Genomic DNA, 15,780 nt, shown 5'->3' on the forward strand with positions numbered 1-15,780 from the left:
TATAAAATATATAAAAAATTAAAAAAATAAATATTAAAATTTATAATATTTATTAATTTTTTTAATCAATTTATATAAATACAATAATATCAATACTCATTAAATATTCTAATATTTTTTATCATATAAAAAATTAAATTAAATAAACAGTAATATATAAAATAATATTAAATTAAATAAATAAAAAATATTTAATTTTAAAATAAAAAACAAAACGTATTTTTATAATAAAAAATATTTAAGTGAACTAAACCATTTTTTATTTTTTTAAAAAATTATTACTAATTTTTTACAAAAAAATTTGGGAAGATCATGACCCATTGCCTAGTCAAGATCCCCTACGGAATCTAATAATGAAATACGGTTATAGATACAAGGGGTACTACTAGCGTAGAGAAACAGGCATACCCGTCCAATTTCATCAAAATCCGCCAATTAAATGAAACAAACGGAGTTGGGACTTCGGTTGAATAGCAATATATATTTAAAGCCTTTAATATATTGTAATCGGATTTAAATCTTGGCAATAGCCAAATAATGAATAAAACTTTCAAATACGTATATAAGTGTAAGTTTATAATACTTAAAATGGTAAAGTATAATTTTTGTCTCTGAAATTTTATAAAAATTTTAAAAATATCTCTAAGTTTTATTTTGTTTTAATTTTGTCCCAAAAGTTTTCGATTTGTATCAAATATATCATTGACGGCTAATTTTAAAAAAAATTTAAGACCAATTCAACAACAATTTCATAAAAACAACCCTCAACATAAACAAATCAAGCATAATTTTCATGCATTATTATTAAATTGGTCTTAAATTTTTTGAAAATTTAGACGTCGAGGGTATATTTGATGCAAATCGAAAACTTCTGAGAAAAAATTGAAATAAAATAAAATTTAGGGATATTTTTAAAATTTTTGCTAAATTTCAGAAACAAAAAGTATATTTTACCCTACTTAAAATTAAAAATTATTTAATTCATTTTAACAAAAAAAACAAAACATGCAAAAAAGCGGTTTAAAAATTCTACTTCACTCTAATTTTCGACAAGTTGGTGGATTGGTGAGCCATACAAATTATTTTGTTATCTAAAACGTTTTGAAAAAAAAATTATCAAGTTAATTAAAATAAAAAATAAAATTCATAATTTCATAACTAATATAAGTAAAAAGTACTTGAAAAAAATAATACAAAAAAATTGATTTAAAAGTCATAAAAAATACTAATTTATTTTTTTACTTTTACATATAAGTTAAAGAAATAATGAATAAATAAATTAGGGGTTATCTTTTATCATACTTTGTCAACGCATACAAATAAAGTAAGATAGGTTAGGTGGTTATTAGAAGTATTTATGGACTAGATTGGGATAAATTTAAATAGACTTAGACTCAATTTTAAAAGAGTAACGAGTTAATTTTGATTCGATCTGAAACAATTCAAATATTAGGTTAAATCAGGTCAATCTGATAAAATATTAGTACATATAAATTTAATAAATATTATATTATATTTATATTAAAATAAATTATTTTAAAATAAAAATAATACCGTATAATATAAAAAATATTAATTAAATTATAAAAAAATAATATAACATTATTAATTAACTCATATATATATTTTATTATAAAAGATAATTTCAAACCGAATCGAGTGGTCCGAAACAAAATTCGAATTCAACCTAAAATTAACATTGAATAAAAAATAAAATTTTAAAATCAACAAAATATATGTCGAATTCGGACCAAATGTCAGGGCCAAGACGAATCTTATATAAACACCCTTAGTGGTTATTTTTTTTTGGCAATTCTAAATTTCAAGTTCGCTTCACTTTTTCCGATGAATTAAAAAGTTTGGACTGATAAGTTTCGATCTTTTTCCCACTCCTAGTGATGACTTTATAATTCTTAAAGAAAATAAAATAATGTCTAAATGAAAATATGGAAGAAAAATAAAGAGCACTAAATAAGTCTCTGAATTACCATTCACCTTTGGTGAACATTTAATAATCTTGCGAATTTCGATTAATTTGGCGGCAGGAACAAATGAAGTATCTAAGGTTAGCAACTTAGCATAATCATCACCACCATTTAATACTTTTTATACAATTTAATATTTAAGGTGAATATTCATCCGGTGCCTGTGCTTGATATTTTTTTTTTTTGAATGATGAAGTCTTAAAAAAATAAAAATATTTATTCAGTTTTTGATAATTAATTTCATAAAATTAATCAGTGTTTTTGTTAATAATTTTTAAAAAATATATTTATATGATTCATTAATTATTAATATATTTTTTATTTAATTTTAATAAATAAAAATAATTTAAAAATTATTAATATTTTTTAATTTTATACAATAAATTTAGTTCATATATTTAAAAAAAGTAACTAAAAAAAATAAAAAAACTAATAATTATTCTTAAAAGACAATAAAACTCTCAACAAAAAAATTTGTTTATCCTAGTTGACTCTTAACAAATAAATTAATAGCTTAATATATTATGTAAACTTATTCCGTTAATACATAAAAAAATATTGACAAAGGAACTAATTAGTCTCATAAAAATAAAATTTAAAAACTAAAAAAAAATATTTTTTATTAAAAATTTCGTTATTTTTTAAAAATAATTGTCAGAGACTATTTATTTATTTATTTATTTTAAAATATTTAATTAGACAATTCCATTTGACCTAAACAATTAGCTCCAAGTAGTTCAATTATGTTGTGATAAGGATCAACATGGATCTCTATTCTCAAAAAAGAATGAACTTAAATGAAAATTAAAAATAAGGACTCCATACATGTATAAATAGGAACACATACATGATGCATTATACACATCAATAACAATATTCTCTCTCTCTCTCTCTTATACTCTTCTCTCTTTTTTACATACGATACTACTTATATATATATATATATATATATATATATATATATATATATATATATATATATATATCACTTCTATTATATCAAGATAATTATATTGGTGAACATTAATATTAAAGTTTTATTTGTATTTCTCTATCTTATATTTATATCTTTTTTATTTATTTATTTTACAATACGTTATCAGCACGAAACTCTGATTAAATTTTAAGAAGACTCAAGTAACAAATTTTCATTATGTCGAAATTCTCTCATCTTAAATTTAATGCTTTTGATACACCTGGAAATAACTATTTATCATGGATACTAGATGTTGAAATCCATCTTGATTCAATGGATCTTGGAGATACCATTAAGGCTGAAAATAATACATCCCAAAAGGATAAAGCCAAAGCCATTATCTTCTTTCGTCGACATCTTGATGAAGGATTGAAAAATGAATATCTCACATTAAAAGATCCTGCAGATCTGTGGAAAGACCTCGAAGAAAGGTATAATCATCAAAAGACGGTGATACTTCCTCAATCCCGATATGAATGGACGCATTTGCGTCTATAGGATTTGAGCACCACTGTCTGGGAGTAACTGAAAGGAAAATCAGAACTTAAAGAGAGTTTCCCAGTTAAGTGCTTGTGGTGTTTCTGTGTCAAGTGAAGCTTGGACAAAACATTTAAAGACACGGCTAGGCTCAAGGTGTAAAGCACCAAAGAAAAAAAGAATCAAAGAAAAATTGTTGTGTTCAAGGGTTAAATTGAGTTACAAATATCAGAGAATTCATAATATTATCCGGATTCTAATTCCGAATGACAATGACATCCTTCTGATTCAAAGGAGAGTGAGGTGCCAAAACTATTCAAGATTGCAGTTGTAAACCCCACTATAAGAAGAGACATGAGCTTAATCGAATTCTCATTCTCATGCAAATTCACATTCTAAGCCTATATTATTTTGGTTGCTTGAGAACAAGCAACAATTTAAGTTTGGTGTTGTGATTTGTGAGCATCTTTCCTATCTTTTCCTAGTGAATTTGCATTTAATTTGTTGAGTTTAATAAAGAATTAATTATCTTTTAGCCACTATGGATGTTACTTTGAGTCTTGTGCAATTCTGTTTATTTTAGGTAGCATTCAGCTGGATTTGATGGAGTTTCTGCAGCATAAGACTTAAAGGAGATGACAGCAAGGAGCGACGCGTGCGCGTAACTGACGCGCGCGCGTGATTTGGAGCTTTCCATGGCGACGCATGCGCATATCTGACGCGTATGCGTGAAAAGTGAAGCTGCACAGCGACGCGTGCGTGTACCTGATGCATACGCGTAACACGCGAAGAAGACCATCGACGCGTACGCATGACATGCGCCACGTGCAGAAAACGCAGAAAACGCTGGGGGCGATTTCTGGACTGTTTTTGACCCAGTTTTCAGCCCAGAAATCACAGATTAGGGGATGCAGAATGGAGGACTCAGGGGAAATCTTCTTGTTATTTCACAAGTTAGGCGTGGATCCTACAAAGCAAGTGGTCTCCATCCATCAGTTGAAGACTAATGAGCAGATAATTTATACCCTTTTTTGCATTGTTTTTACATAGTTTTTAGTATGTTTTAGCTACTTTTTATTATATTTTTATTAGTTTTTATTCAAATATCAAATTTCTGAACTTTGCTATGAGTTTGTGTGTTTTTTTGTGATTTCAGGTATTTTCTGGCTGAAATTGAGGGACCTGAGCAAAAATCTGATTCAGAGGCTGAAAAAGGACTGCAGATGTTGTTGGATTCTGACCCTTCTGCACTCGAAGTGGATTTTTTGGATCTACAGAAGCCCAATTGGCGCGCTCTCAATTGCGTTGGAAAGTAGCCATCCTGGGCTTTCCAGAAATATATAATAGTTTATACTTTACCCGAGATTTGATGGCCCAAACTGGCGTCCAAACGCACACTAAAGAATTTTGGCGTGGCACTAAAACTGGCGTAAAATGCCCAAAATGGCACCCAAGCTAGCGTTTAACTCCAAGAATAGCCTAAGCACGAAAAAACTTCAATGTTCAGCCCAAGCACACACCAAGTGGGCCCCGAAAGTGGATTTCTGCACTATCTGTACTTAGTTACTCATTTTCTGTAACCCTAGGTTACTAGTCTAGTATAAAAACTACTTTTAAAGATTTATTTTAGAATCTTTGGATCATCTCATGTAACTTTTATCATCTTTTCACGTTTGGAGGCTGGCCTTACGGCCATGCCTAGACCTTCTTTCACTTATGTATTTTCTACGGTGGAGTTTCTACATCCCATAGATTAAGGTGTGGAGCTCTGCTGTTCTTCATGAAGAGTACTATTGTTTTTCTTTCAATTCACGCCTACTTCTTCTCTAAGATATACTCTTGTACTTAATTCAGTTAAGTCAGAATTAAGGGATAACCCGTGACAATCACCCACTATCTTCGTTACTCGCTTAGCCAAGATCCGCGTGCCTGACAACCACAAGCGGTCTACATGATGTTCAACGTAGTTATTGGACGACAGCCAGAGTATATTCTCTTGGATATCTAATACACGGACCGAGTCCGTGAGATTAGTATCTTCGTGGTATAGGCTAGAACCATTGGCAGCGTTCCTGGGATCCAGAAAGTCTAAACCTTGTCTGTGGTATTCCGAGTAGGATCCGGGAAGGGATAACTGTGACGAGCTTCAAACCTGCAAATGTTAGGCGCAGTGACAGTGTGCAAAAGGATCAATGGATCCTATTCCGACGCTAGCGGGAACCGACAGATGATTAGCCATGCGGTAGCTGTGCCTGGTATTTTTCATCCGAGACAAAAAATCCGACAGTTGATTTGCCGTGTAGAAACCGTAGAGGACCATTTTCACTGAGAGGATCCTACAACTTGCCATGGAAGGGAGCACGCATGGTTGGAAGAAGGCAATAGGAAAGCAGAGGTTCAGAAGCAACAAAGCATCTCCGGACTCTTATCTGAAATTCCCACCAATGAATTACATAAGTAACTTTATTTTATTTTATGTTTTATTTATCTTTTAATTATTAAAACCTCATAACCATTTGAATCTGCCTGACTGAGATTTACAAGGATGACCATAGCTTACTTCAAACCGACAATCTCCGTGGGATCGACCCTTATTCATGTAAGGTTTATTACTTGAACGACCCAGTGCACTTGCTGGTTAGTTGCACCGGAGTTGTGAAAAGTGTGAATCACAATTCCGTACACCAAAGACTTGATGATTGCTATAATTAATTCTGATTTAAACTTTATTTTTATTTTAAAATAGGAAAAGATATTATTTTAGTTTTAGAAATTAGATTTTAAATTAATTAGGATTAGATATAAAAGAGAAAAGAAACTTCCCTTCTGGGGGGATTCCAACATTAGTTAACTTTTGATTCCACCTCAGCCAATTTACAATCCTAGTTTTTCACTCTGAACCATGAGCAACTAAACCTCCACTGTTAAGGTTAGGAGCTCTGTATATTGTATGGATTGATACTATTATTTTTCTATTTCAATTCATGTACTGATTTATAATTCAAGAATTGTTTTCGTTCTTTATTTTATGAATTTGGGTGGAACGGAAGTATGACCCTCTTTCTAATTGAGTTCTTGTATAACTTGGAAAAGCTCTTTACTTGAACAACAGCTTGAAAATAATTTATCCTAAATTCTAATTATCTGGACTTAACAGGATACGTGACATATAATCCTCTTATATTTGGATAATTAGGATTTTTGTGGCATAATAACTAGAATTAAACTTCACCCCCCAATTAGAATTAATTGACCAATGAATTGGCGGTTGATGAATTTTAGAGGTGACTAGAAAGGTATAAGGAATTAGGGTCTAGTCACATATGGTTTGCCATGAATTAAATCTTGCATGATTAAAACAGTTAGTAAGAAAAGTCAATCCGGAAAATAGATACCTTTGAAACCTTAACTGTTTTCTCCATATATTATTCTCATCAATTTACTGCTTGCTGTTTTAATTTTTGAATTATTATTTAATGCTTTTGAATACCAAAACACTATTTTCTGTTTGTCTAACTAAGTAAATTAATTAACCATTGTTGCTTAGTCCATCAATCCTCGTGGGATTGACCCTCACTCACCTGAGGTATTACTTGGTACGACCCGGTGCACTTGCCGGTTAGTTTGTGGTTATAAATTCTGCACCAAGTTTTTGGCGTCGTTGCCGGGGATTGATAGTGATTAACAAATATTAGTTGTTTGATTGCTTAGATTAGGCGTTTTAGTTTTAATTTTATTAAAATTTTGCTTTAGTATTTTTGAAAAAAAAAATTTAATAAATAAATAGCACTAATATTTTTCTTTAGTTTCTGAAATTAAGTTTGGTGTCCTCTATTTATTTTTATTTTAATTTTTTTTGTTTATTTATTTTTGGTTAATTTCAAATTTCTCTGTCTTAATTCTTCCTATAATTTTCAAAATTTATTTAATTATTTTATTTAGTATTTTTATTTTATTATTTTACACAGGTTACCTCACAGGGACTTCTCTGCACTTTAACATAGAGAATCCCATCTTTTCTTGTTTTCTGTTTTTTTATGCGCAGGAACAGAGACAAGGAACAACTCTTAGACTTTGATCCTGAACTTGAAAGAACTTTCAGGAGACGTTTGCAACAAGCAAGACTTTGCAAGGCTGCAGAATCCACTATGGATCCCAATAATACTGTTAATGCCAATGTGACAAATCCAAATGGGAACGAGCAACAAAGGAGAGTGCTTGGCTCTTACTCTGCTCCTACTGCAGATCTTTATGGAAAAAGTATTGTGGTGCCTCCTATATCTGCGAACAACTTTGAGTTGAAACCACAATTGGTCACCCTAGTGCAACAAAACTGCCAATATCATGGTCTTCCCCACGAAGACCCAAATCAATTTATTTCTAATTTTCTGCAGATTTGTGATACTGTGAAGACAAATGGAGTGAATTCAGAGGTGTACAAAGTCATGCTCTTCCCGTTTGCTCTGAGGGATGGAGCAAAGCTATGGCTAGATTCCCAACCTAAGGAGAGTTTGGATACTTGAGACAAGGTTGTTACTGAGTTTCTTACTAAATTTTTTCCACCAAAGAAGCTGACTAAGCTTAGGGTGGAGGTTCAGACCTTCAGGCAGAAGGATGGTGAAACTCTTTATAAAGCTTGGGAGAGATACAAGCTACTGACTAGGCAATGTCCTCCGGACATGTTCTCCAAATAGACCCAACTAGATATCTTCTATGAAGGGTTGGGTGAAATGTCCAAGATGTACTTAGATAATTCTACAGGTGGTTCATTACACAAGAAGAAGACACCAGAGGAGACTATTGAGCTTATTGAATTGGTTGCTAGCAACCAATATTTACACTCATCTAATAGGAATCCTGTGAACTCAGAGACTTCTCAAAAGAGAGGTGTGTTGGAAATAGAAGCTGTTAATGCTATTCTTGCTCAGAACAAGCTTATGTCTTAGTAGATAAATTTACTTACTCAGCAGATGGGTGGCATGCAAGTCTCAGCTATCAACACCCAAAACCCACCTCAAGAGATCTCTTATGACATGACAGGTAGTTTTATACAAAATGAGAATTATGATTATGCTCAATCTTTTTCTGAACAGGTAAATTACATGGGGAGTGGTCCTAGAAACCCCAATCATGATCCATACTCTAAGACATACAATCTTGGGTGGATGGACCAACCTCAGATATCTTAGAATTTCAACAATAATTCTCAGGGCAGTTTCCAACAGAACAATCATAATAACCGCCAATTTCAGTCTCATCAACAACAACCACCTCAGTAGACAAACTCTCAATCCCAACAAGATTCTAATTGGAAGATGATGAGGAGTTTTATGCAGGAAACCAGAGCCTCCATTAGAAACTTGGAAGTGTAAATGGACCAACTGAGCAAGCAAATACCTGAGAGGTCTGCAAATACAATTCAAAACTTGGAGATTCAGATGGGTCAATTAGCCACAAAAGTTAATGAAATTGATAAGAGGACCATTAATAGCCTTCCTGGCAACACAATTCCAAATCCAAGAGAGGAATGCAAGGCTATCACCTTGATAAGTGGACAAGTGGAAAGAATGGAAGCACAAGTTAATGAGGAGCCAGTTGAAAAAGAAGCTCCAGAGGAAAATAAGGAAGAAGTAGAGTATGCCCCGCCAAAGCATGCGGACAACCCATTCCCGGACTCTCTTGACACTTATCCTACATTGCCAAAGGCTCCTGAGTACAAGCCTAAAATGCCATATCCTCAGAGACTTCAAAAGGAGACCAAGGACAAGCAGTTTTCAAAGTTCTTGGAAGTTCTCAGAAAGTTGCAAATCAATATTCCTTTTGTTGAGGTTCTGGAGTAAATGCCTCTCTATGTCAAATTCATGAAGGAGTTCTTGTCAAAGAAGAAGCCTTTAAAGGGAGATAAGACAGTGGTCCTGACTAAGGAATGTAGTGCTATAATTCAGAATAACTTGCCAAGGAAGATGCCAGATCTAGGGAGCTTTCAAATTTCATGCACCATTGGGAGCACAACCTTTGAGAAAGCATTATGTGATTTGGGAGCAAGCATCAATTTAATGCCCTTGTCTGTGATGAAGAAGCTGCAAATCCAAGAGGCACAACCCACAAGGATAGCATTACAGATGGCAGAAAATCTATGAAGCCTGCATACGGATTAGTAGAGAATATCTTGGTCAAAGTGGGTAAGTTCTTCCTCCCAGCAGATTTTGTGATTCTTGACACAGGGGAGGATGAGAATGCCTCTATAATTCTAAGAAGACCATTCCTAGCCACTGGAAGAGCTCTGATTGATGTAGAAGTGGGTGAATTAGTGCTTAGAGTACATGATGAGCAACTAGTCTTTCATTTCTTTAAAGATATACATTCAACAGGTGAAGAAGAGAGGTGCATGCAGACTGAGCTTATTGATCCAAACCTTCAACAACCTCTTGATGACGGACAGCAGAATCTGCAGCTCAAACCTCCTTTGGTGACAATCAATAGAATTTCTCCTGACATCAAACCTAAGTCTGGTGTTGGAAATGCATCATCCACCAAGGAGGAGGTTCCTAAAAAGAAAGTACCCAGAGGATGGAGAAACAAAAAGATCCCCACTGAAGGTTTCTCCCCAGGAATGAAGGTGGTGTTGACTAGGAATCCAGTGTGGATTTATACAGTAAACAGAATCCTCTCTCTGGAGCATATTGAGCTAATTTATGGAGACACAGGAAAGAAGTTCAAAGTAAGGGGTGAAGAGCTGAGCCCCTATGATCCTCCTCTTTAGAAGAACTGACCGTCAAGCTAGTGACAGTAAAGAAGCGCTTGTCGGAAGGCAACCCGATACTTTCGTATCCTTAGTTTAATTTTTGTTGCATTGATTTTATTATCTATTTGAATTTCATTGAGTTTTTATTGATTTTCCTTTGTTTTACGTGTATTTTGATCATGCAGCTATTTTATAACAGGAATCGAACACTTCAGGCGAAAAAAAAGAGCACACGACGCGCAAGCATCGCTGACGCGTACGCGTCATATGTGTGTGCGTGAAAAATAAAATTGAACAGAGAGTTGTGCGGGAGTGGCGCAAGAAGTGTGCCTTGCACACAAACTTGCTCACACGTACGCGTCAATGACGCGTGCGTGCCATTTGCGATTTTGGCACTCCACGCGTACGCGTCAAGCACGCGCACGCGTGGATGAGTAAAATCGGCATAAAAGGTGTTTGACCAGAGAGTTATGATGGTGTGGGGTTAGAACTGTGCTAGGTGCACAAGCCCCACCACGCGAACGCGTCCCTGACGCGTGCGCGTCGTTTTCCCATCCTGGCCGTGCACGCGTACGCATGCCTTACGCGTACGCGTCGCATGCGATGCCCAATTAAACCACCTAAGCGCCTGAGTTCAAATCCTCCACCCCCATGCTAATTCTCTCTTGTTCTTTTATCTTTTTATTCTTCTTTCATCATACTAATTTTTTTATGTCTTTCTATGTCCCTCTCTGCTTTCAGTTCTTCTTTTCTTGAGGACAAGCAAACCTTTAAGTTTGGTATTGTCGCTTCGCTTATGGCTTTTCTGTTTATTTTAATAGCACCAAAGGAAGATGAATGTTCTTCATGGAGGAATGAGATGGCCACTAGCATAACTGAGGTGGTTGAATTCCTTTCATTCTATATTCTTTCTCGCTCTTACTGTGTTATGTTCCAGTTTTTCTGCTATTTAGTCTCGTTTATTGCATGATCCTTTATTAGATAAATTTCTAGGTTTTAATTTAGTTCTGTTAGTTACTTTAATTCGGAAAGGTATCTCATGTATTACCCACTGAGCTTGAAATCAAAAAGAAAGAAGAAAATATGTGGTGTATGAGAAATTAAGTTTAATTTCTAGAATAGTCTCATTTATTCAAATGTGGTGGTATTTTCTGTGACTCTGAATGCATGACATGAACAGTGCATATTTAAATTTAAATCAAAGAATATTGATGTACAAAGAACAGAAATTTAGAGAACTATTATGAAGTCTCTGCAATAAGTAAAAGTTTAATCCTTGAAGCAAAAGAAACAGCATTGAAAAAAAAAGAGGATATAAAAGCAAGGTCCAAGGCTCTGAGCATCAATGACTAGGGAGGTCAGACATGATTAAAATCTCAAAGAGTTGTTTCCCTAGTCACATGCTTGTGGTGTTCTTGTGTCAAGTAATTTTTGAGACAAAACATTTAGAGTCGAGATCAATTGCAATTAACAGAGTATGCCAAAGGCTTTGAGCACCACTGTCTGGGAGTAACTGAAAGGAAAATTAGAACTTATAGAGAGTTCCCCATTTAAGTGCTTGTGGTGTTTCTGTGTCAAGTGAAGCTTGAGACAAAACATTTAAAGTCACGACTAGGTTCAAGGTGCAAAGCACCAAAGAAAAAAAGAATCAAAGAAAAATTGCTGTGTTCAAGGGTTAAACTGAGTTACAAAAGATCAGAGAATTCATAATATTATCCGAATTCTAATTCCGAATGACAGTGACATCCTTCTGATTCAAAGAAGAGTAAGGTGCCAAAACTATTCAAGATTGCAGTTGTAAACCCCACTATAAGAAGATACATGAGTTTAATCGAACTCTCATTCTCATGCAAATTCACATTCTAAGCCTATATTATTTTGGTTGCTTGAGGACAAGCAACAATTCAAGTTTGGCGTTGTGATGCGTGAGCATCTTTTCTATCTTTTTCTAGTGAATTTGCATTTAATTTGTTGAGTTTAACAAAGAATTAATTATCTTTTAGCCACTATGGATGCTACTTTGAGTCTTGTGCAATTCAGTTTATTTTAGGTAGCATTCGGCTGGATTTGATGGAGTTTCTGCAGCACAAAAATTAAAGGAGATGACAGCAAGGAGCGACGCGTGCGCGTACCTGACGCGTACGCGTGACACGCGAAGAAGACCATCGACGCGTACGCGTGACATGCGCCACGTGCAGAAAACGCGGAAAATGCTGGGGGCAATTTCTGGGCTGTTTTTGACCCAGTTTTTAGCCCAGAAAACACATATTAGGGGTTGCAGAATGGAGGACTCAGGGGAACACTTCTTGTTATTTCCCAAGTTAGGCATGGATCTTACAAAGCAAGTGGTCCCCATCCATCAATTGAAGACTTGCTGATTGCTATAATTAATTCTGATTTAAACTTTATTTTTATTTTAAAATAGGAAAACTATTATTTTAGTTTTAGAAATTAGATTTTAAATTAATTAGGGTTATATATAAAAGAGAAAAGAAACTTTCCTTCTGGGGAGATTCCAACATTAGTTAACTTTTCATTCCACCTCAGCCAATTTACAATCCTAGTTTTTCACTCTGAACCTTGAGCAACTAAATCTCCACTGTTAAGATTAGGTGCTCTGTCTATTGTATGGATTGATACTATTATTTTTCTATTTTAATTCATGTACTGATTTATAATTTAAGAATTGTTTTCGTTCTTTATTTTATGAATTTGGGTGGAACGGAAGTATGACCCTCTTTCTAATTGAGTTTTGTATAACTTGGAAAAGCTCTTTACTTGAACAACAGCTTAAAAACAATTTCTCCTAAATTCTAATTATCTGGACTTAACGGGATAAGTGACATATAATCCTCTTATATTTGGATAATTAGGATTTTTGAGGCATAATAACTAGAATTAAACTTCACCCCCTAATTGGAATTAATTGACCAAGGAATTGGCGGTTGATGAATTTTAGAGGAGACTAGAAAGGTCTAAGGAATTTGGGTCTAGTCCCATATGGTTTGCCATGAATTAAATCTTGCATGATTAAAACAGTTAGTAAGAAAAGTCAATCCGGAAAATAGATACCTCTGAAACCTTAACTATTTTCTCCATATATTATTCTCATCAATTTACTGCTTGCTGTTTTAATTTCTGAATTATTATTTAATGCTTTTGAATACTAAAACACTCTTTTCTGTTTGTCTAACTAAGTAAATTAATTAACCATTGTTGCTTAGTCCATCAATCCTTGTGGGATCGACCCTCACTCACCTGAGGTATTACTTGGTACGACTCGGTGTACTTGTCGGTTAGTTTGTGGTTATAAATTCCGCACCACCTTACTTATGAGAACAAATCTCCCAACTTTGGCTTGGGGGAATGCTATTTTACATGTTGTAGCACTTATTCGTTTGAGGCCAACAAGTTACCATCAGTTCTCTCCTATGCAATTAGCTTTTGGCCAGCAGCCAAATGTTTCCCATTTAAGAATATTCGAGTGTGCGATATATGGTCCCCTTGCACCACCTTCTCGCACCAAAATGGGACTCCAAAGAATATTGGGGATATATGTTGGATATGATTCTCCCTCTATAGTAAGATATCTTGAGATACAAATTGGGGATGTATTTAAAGCCCGATTTGCAGATTGTCATTTTGGTGAATCAAAATTTCCAACATTAGGGGGAGAGAATATGTTTCCTGAAAAGGAACTTAATTGAAATGCATCATCCTTGATGCATTTGGATCCTCGATCAGGGCAATATGAACTAGAAGTTCAAAAAATTATACATTTGCAAAGAATAGCAAATGAATTGCCTGATGCATTTTTGATACAAAGAGGATAACCAAATCTTATATACTAGTGAAAAATGCCCCAATTTGAATTGATGTCCCAGTCGGACAAATAGCCACTAAAACAAATTCATGCCAGAAGCGTGGCAGGCCTGTCGGTTCCAAAGACAAAAATCCTTGAAAAAGAAAAGAGGTAAATACTATTCCTGTTGAAAAAGACATAGTAAAGACACCTGCAGTTGTCCAAAATTCTGATATAGTTTTAACGCCAGAAGTCATTCATGTACCTGAAAATTGTGAAAATGACAAGATCTCGATAAATTATGTCTTTACAGGAGAGAAATGTGACCAAAATAAAATAATTGTCGATGAAATATTTGCATATAATGTGGTATTAAATATTATGCATGAAAGTAAGGATCTTGAGCTAAGATCAGTCGAAGAATGTCAACAAAGAAATGATTGGCCAAAATGGGAAGAAGCCATGAAGGCTGAGTTAGAGTCACTTGCAAAACGTGAAGTCTTTGGACCTGTAGTCCGTACACAAGATGATGTAAAACAATGTTCTGAAAACCGGACCGTACTGACCAGTTCAACCGATTTAACCGAAAACCGGTCACCTAGCCGGTTCGGTCCACCAACAGAACTGTCCTGCAAAAAACCGATTGAAAAACCAGCCAAATCAGTGGTTAACCGGCGAATCGGGTGAACCGAGCCGGTTTCTGCAGGTACCGGTTTTCTCTCCTGATAATGAAACGGCGCCGTTTTGCTTTAAAAAAAAAAAAGAACGCGTGATGAATTGATGAGCCAGCCACTTTATCATACTCTAATCCCTAATCTCCTCATCCAGGAAGCCTGCCCCCAAGCCTAGCCTCCACCACCGCCTTGTGCCTCTATTGCCGCCGCACCGTCCGTCGCACCAACCCCTGTTCGCTCTCAGACTCACCAGTCGCAGGAACGCTGTTTCTTCCTCGAGCGTCCGTCGTCTTCCTCTTCCCCTGGAGCTGCTGCATGCCTGCATACAAAGGAGGAAGGACAGCCGACCTGAATCGAAACCAACACTGGAGGTAGGGCCACTCACCGTCGCGGGTCACTCGTCGTCGCAGGGAAGCTTACCGTCGTGGGTAAGTTCTGGGTTTCTAGCGTTGTTTTCAACTTTTCATTTTTTTTTTCTGGCCTTCTGTTCTTCAGACTTCAGTTCAGTTCTTCTGTTGATGATTAATCAAATTTGTTTCTTCTATTCAGTTCAGTTTCTAGCATTGTTTCTAGCATTGTTTCTTCTATTTTATATGATTAATCAAATGTTGAATAAATTTGTTGTATGTTGAATTTGAGAATAAATTTGATGTATGTTGAATTTGAGAATTCTGCTCTGCTCTGTTCTTCAATTTTTTTATCTTTTCAATTCTGCTATGTTCAATTTTTTGATTTTTTCAATTATGCTCTGTTGAATGCCATATGAATTGTATGAACTATGAATTGATATTTGGTCTGGATTCTGGGTTGGTGGCATTCTGAATTTAGATGGAACAGTCACAAAATGATCAATCACAACAACATAATGCTGGACAAGAATCTCAGACAGCTTCCTCTCGAGGAAAATCTGACCCGGCTTGGGAATATTTCACTGTGAAATATGATAAAAATCATAAGGCACAATATACGTGTATCTTTTGTTTGAATACTTATAATGGAGGGGGGATATATAAGATGAAATATCATCTTGTGAAAATTCCTGGACAAATCAAAGTATGTAGCAAAGTAACTGAAGAAGTTGAACTTCAATTCAAAAGGATTCTGATGGAAAAAAAAATAAG

The sequence above is a fragment of the Arachis hypogaea genome, chromosome 11 (assembly GCF_003086295.3).
Source record: "Arachis hypogaea cultivar Tifrunner chromosome 11, arahy.Tifrunner.gnm2.J5K5, whole genome shotgun sequence".
NCBI lineage: Eukaryota > Viridiplantae > Streptophyta > Magnoliopsida > Fabales > Fabaceae > Arachis > Arachis hypogaea.